The 5,940-nt window shown below is 54.6% G+C and overlaps 1 pseudogene; it reads left to right on the top strand.

The window, feature by feature from the left end:
- The first annotated feature begins 2,092 nt into the window (after positions 1–2,092).
- LOC147978887 (uncharacterized) lies at positions 2,093–5,717 on the top strand (annotated as a pseudogene).
- Positions 5,718–5,940: the final 223 nt, after the last annotated feature.

Raw genomic sequence — 5,940 nt, 5'->3', positions numbered from 1 at the left:
GCGACTTCATCATGATGCCCTGAAGCAGAGGAATGAAGAAATCAACATAATGGATCGACCTCTTTGTGAAGAGCATCCAAGACCAAGAAGATTCGTTAGAATTTCGTAACCAAACCTTTCCCCCTTATTCCACCTCTTAAATCTCGGGACGAGATTTCTTGTAGTGGAGGAGAATTGTGACGCCCGAATAGTTACGCTACAGTAAACCTCTGCTAATGATGCCACATCACCACGATTACTATTGTTAATCTTGCGATGATTCAAATCTCATTCAATTTCAAATTTAAAGTCAAGTCAAACAATTAAAGTTATCGAAAGTCAAAACTAAAATGTTCCTAATGTGACAAATAAACCATACCCCACAGGTGTTCCATATTGCTGCAGAGGAGCCTTCTCTTGCGGTTGGCTGCCCGGCTGTCATGGAGCACTAGAGAAAAGATTTCGATGCAGCAGCCACTGATTCGGAGAGGTGGCACTCGACGGTCCTCACAGGTGGCGGATTCAAGATCTGGCGCAGCGGCTGCTGTTGGGTTTAGTCCTACGTTGGTTGTGGGAGACAAATCACGACTTATAAGGGCAACAGTTGCTCCTCCCATAAAGCTAGAATTTTACGGGGAGAGGACCCAAAACAATGCTTGGTGTAGCAGGTCTGTGCTGCCCCGGCAGGCGGCAGCGGCTCCATAATGATAGAAACAGTGTGTTGGGCGAACAAGTATTGGATATTTGCTAAAATGACCCACCTTACTCTGCCACTTGCCTAGAAGGCTTATTTACTTTGACATGGATGAAATACCCCACTTTACTTTGCCCATTTGATAAAATGCCCTATTTCAGTTTTAACAGGTTTCTCGATAATCTGATCTCACACCTCCAATAACCTTGTTGACACTGCCCTCTCTCTACTCTCATTCATTGTGACGGCTGAGCTAGTTTCTCTTCAACCGTAACTCCAAATTGGCTGAAATTTGAATAGCACACTCACATGAATATATATTTGAATGTAGTATGTAGTAGCTTTTTCAGATTTTTCTGCGCAGTGTGAAATTTTGATCGGAATCTGAATATGAATGGACAGAGACTTTAGATTGAAAATTATCTTCCACTAGCATAAAATGAGCTGAAATTGGAACAACACACTGTTTTCTTTTTTCTTGTAACACCTCGAATTTCCTTTATTCATTCACGATAAACTCAGAAGAACATGCTGCTTTTATGTTAAAAAAAATCAAGTTTTGTGGGCAGTTCCAAAATTTGGCCAAAATCTTAACTTGGGAGATTTTGGCCAATCTGCCATGATTTCTAGAAATTTCGACAGAATTTCCCCACAACTAAACTCAATAAGAAGCTACACAAATGATTGGCGCAATGAAACAACAATCATTTATTTGCATACACAAAAGGAAGCAAGAATATGTTAACATCTCACAAACCCCTCCTCAGTCCGAGACATCCGTTCTAGGGTTACCTAACTGGAGAGGTGCCCGGGAAAAAATAAACCACACAAGTGATTCCGAGTGATAGGGGAGAAAACTCACCTTCGCGCCGCTGCGGAGGTCGTCCTCTCGGCGGCACTGCTCACCGGCGCACGCAGGGTCGCGGACGGAGTGGTGCAGATGAAGGAGGGCACGCGGAGTGGGGTGGAAGCAGGGGCACGACGGAGGGCGGGCGCTAGGGATTCGTCGTTTGTCGTCGCTGGCCGCCGGCGTTGCCTGCCAGGGTCGCGAACGGAGCGACGCGGAGGCAGGTCCACGCGTTTCGTCGTGCGAGCGAGCGCTGAGGCGGAGAGGGAGGCGAGTACGGTTCGCGCAGCGTCCACCGCCGGCGACGAGAGATGTAACTTAACCAGCGTACGCCAGCCGTCGAGGTGAGCGTGAGAGGAGAGGAGGGTGAGTGTGCGCTGGCCGCGGCGGTGCGCAGCGCAGGGAGCACGAACAGGGGGGATGCGTGCGGTGGTCCGTCGAGGTACGCCGGTGGCTGATCGATCTGGAATCTGGATCCGCGGGGGGGGGGGGGGGATGCATGCGGTGGTCCGTCGAGGTACGCCGGTGGCTGATCGATCTGGAATCTGGATCCGCGGGGGGGGGGGGGGGGGATGCGTGTGGTGGTCCGTCGAGGTACGCCGGTGGCTGATCGATCCAGATTCCAGATCGATCAGCCACCGGCGTACCTCGACGGACCACCGCACGCATCCCCCCCTGTTCGTGCTCCCTGCGCTGCGCACCGCTGCGGCCAGCGCACACTCACCCTCCTCCCCTCTCACGCTCACCTCGACGGCTGGCGTACGCTGGTTAAGTTACATCTCTCGTCGCCGGCGGTGGACGCTGCGCGAACCGTACTCGCCTCCCTCTCTGCCCCAGCGCTCGCTCGCACGACGAAACGCGCGGACCTGCCTCCGCGTCGCTCCGTTCGCGACCCTGGCAGGCAACGCCGACGGCCAGCGACGACAAACGACGAATCCCTAGCGCCCGCCCTCCGTTGTGCCCCTGCTTCCACCCCACTCCGCGCGCCCTCCTTCATCTGCACCACTCCGTCCGCGACCCTGCGTGCGTCGGTGAGCAGTGCCGCCGAGAGGACGACCTCCGCAGCGGCGCGAAGGTGAGTTTTCTCCCCTATCACTCGGAATCACTTGTGTGGTTTATTTTTCCCGGGCACCTCTCCAGTTTGGTAACCCTAGAACGGATGTCTCGGACTGAGGAGGGGTTTGTGAGATGTTAACATATTCTTGCTTCCTTTTGTGTATGCAAATAAATGATTGTTGTTTCATTGCGCCAATCATTTGTGTAGCTTCTTATTGAGTTTAGTTGTGGGGAAATTCTGTCGAAATTTCTGGAAATCATGGCAGATTGGCCAAAATCTCCCAAGTTAAGATTTTTGCCAAATTTTGAAACTGCCCACAAAACTTGATTTTTTAACATAAAAGCAGCATGTTCTTCTGAGTTTATCGTGAATGAATAAAGGAAATTCGAGGTGTTACAAGAAAAAAGAAAACAGTGTGCTGTTCCAATTTCAGCTCATTTTATGCTAGTGGAAGATAATTTTCAATCTGAAGTCTCTGTCCTTTCATATTCAGATTCCGATCAAAATTTCACACTGCGCAGAAAAATCTGAAAAAGCTACTACATACTACATTCAAATATATATTCATGTGAGTGTGTTGTTCAAATTTCAGCCAATTTGGAGTTACGGTTGAAGAGAAACTAGCTCAGCCGTCACAATGAATGAGAGTAGAGAGAGGGCAGTGTCAACAAGGTTATTGGAGGTGTGAGATCAGATTATCGAGAAACCTGTTAAAACTGAAATAGGGCATTTTATCAAATGGGCAAAGTAAAGTGGGGTATTTCATCCATGTCAAAGTAAATAAGCCTTCTAGGCAAGTGGCAGAGTAAGGTGGGTCATTTTAGCAAATATCCAATACTTGTTCGCCCAGCACACTGTTTCTATCATTATGGAGCCGCTGCCGCCTGCCGGGGCAGCACAGACCTGCTACACCAAGCATTGTTTTGGGTCCTCTCCCCGTAAAATTCTAGCTTTATGGGAGGAGCAACTGTTGCCCTTATAAGTCGTGATTTGTCTCCCACAACCAACGTAGGACTAAACCCAATAGCAGCCGCTGCGCCAGATCTTGAATCCGCCACCTGTGAGGACCGTCGAGTGCCACCTCTCCGAATCAGTGGCTGCTGCATCGAAATCTTTTCTCTAGTGCTCCATGACAGCCAGGCAGCCAACCGCAAGAGAAGGCTCCTCTGCAGCAATATGGAACACCTGTGGGGTATGGTTTCAGTTCCAGCAACGCCCACCTACATCGTCAGTTTATAATTAGCTGCCGAGCCCATCAAGGGATCACCTCATCTGTTATGACCGGCATATTAGGGGCTTAGCCCAATTAGTTGTGGCCCAGTTTATCTTATCGTTATTAGGGGCTTAGCCCAATTATCTTATTAGGAGGATTATATAAACTCGTGTAAGGACCCGTTTTGGGATTAAGCAAGAAGCAATCATATTTGCTCGGCTTCCTTAGGGAGCTGGGAGACCTAACCCTAGCCGCCGCCCCTGTTCTTTCTCTCTCGCACGCGCTCGCAACGACGGCGCCTCAGCGCCGGCGACCACACCTTCCTCCACGCCATCCCTCCTTCCACCCCTACAACCTGAGACCACACCCTGGTAGGGATCCAGTTCCTACCAATTTGGTATCAGATAGCTTCGGTGCGATCATGTCCTCGCCGCCGCCCACCCCGACCCTCCCGCCGCCGACCGCGACGACCGCACCGATGGCCACCACGGCCAGCGCTCCGCTCTTGCTGGTGCCGGTCACCTCCGCCGCGCCCGTCCCCGTCGTCTTTACCCCGGAGGAGATGACGGCTGCCATCCAGGATCTCACCCAGGCGGTCACGGGCATCTACACGTTCCTTGCGAGATCCTATGGGTCGCAGCTGCCTGTGCCCTTCGCCACCGCCCCGCCGCCGTGGCATCCGCCATCCTCGGCGACCCCTGTCACCGCCGCCATGCAGCAGTTGCCGTGGCAGCCGCCACCAGCGACGAACCCCGGCGCCTCCACCATGCAGCAGGGGCAACAGCTGCAGTCACCGCCACCGGCGACCGCGGCCCTGGGCATCCCGACGACGGGCTCGGGGGTGCCCATCCACCAGGTTCGGTTTCCCCCGTCGCCGTCTTCGTTACTGGCCTGGCTTGCTGGGTCCCTTGAGCTGGTCTACACGACGGCCTCGGTCGGGCCGCACGTGCTGCCCCCGCCGGCAACGCACCCGGCCATGCAGTTTGGCGGGTCCTTGGTCTCCGCCGAGCCCTTCGCCAGCGTCGACGGCCCCCTGTTCCAGGGCGGCACCCTGATGCCCGCCTACTTGGCCCCGTCATCCTCGCTGCTCCGTGCTGACGAGGCGCACCCGCCCGTCGTCCACGTCCAGACACCACCGAGGTTCTCCAAGCTAGAGTTCACGACCTACGGCGGCACCGTCGACTCCCTGAATTGGCTCAACCAATGCGACCAATTTTTCAGGGGACAGCTCACGCTCGCGTCCGACCGCACGTGGATCGCCTCGTATCATCTCTGAGGAGCCGCGCAGACGTGGTACTAAGCCCTCGAACAGGACGAGGGCGGCATGCCACCATGGGAGCGCTTCCGCGATTTGTGCCTCTTGTGCTTCGGTCCGCTTATACGCGGGAGCCGTCTGGCGGAGCTTGGCCGTCTTCCGTTCCTCACCTCGGTGCAAGACTTCGCCGACCGCTTCCAGGCACTGGCGTGCCACGCCCCCGGCGTTTCGGCTCGTCAGCAGGCTGAGCTCTTCGTCGGCGGCCTACTGGACCACATCCGCATGGATGTGGAGATGCGCGAGCCACAGGCTAGACGGCCATGTACTACACCCGCGCGTTCGAGCGTCGCGCGGCGGCCATCCAACAGGCGCCACCGCCCCGGGCCACCACCCCGGCTGGAAGTTCCCACACATAGTCGGCCTGCCCAGGCTTCCGCGGCGCCCCTCGCTGCGGCTGCGGCACGCCCGTTTCGCCGGCTCACCCCGGTCGAGCAACTCGAGCCTCACCGCCAAGGGTTGTGGTTCAACTGCGACGAGCCCTACGTACCGGGCCACATCTGCCCACGACTCTTCTACCTGGAGGCTGCAGACTACGTTGAGGAGGACCCCGCCGCCGCCGGGCTCGGCGACCAGCCCGCCCCAGTTGACGCGGAGGTTTTTGGCGACCGTTGATCTTCCCGCCTTCCAGCTCGAGGATGAGCTGTTTGTGCAGGCGGGGAGAGATGTTATGACCGGCATATTAGGGGCTTAGCCCAGTTAGTTGTGGCCCAATTTATCTTATCGTTATTAGGGGCTTAGCCCAATTGTCTTATTAGGAGGATTATATAAACTCGTGTAAGGACCCGTTTTGGGATTAAGCAAGAAGCAATCATATTTTCTCGGCTTCCTTAGGGAG

The sequence above is a fragment of the Triticum urartu genome, chromosome 3A (assembly GCF_056163025.1).
Source record: "Triticum urartu cultivar PI428250 chromosome 3A, HENAU_Tu73, whole genome shotgun sequence".
Classification (NCBI taxonomy): Eukaryota; Viridiplantae; Streptophyta; class Magnoliopsida; order Poales; family Poaceae; genus Triticum; species Triticum urartu.
This window is presented reverse-complemented; position numbering and strand designations above follow the sequence as displayed.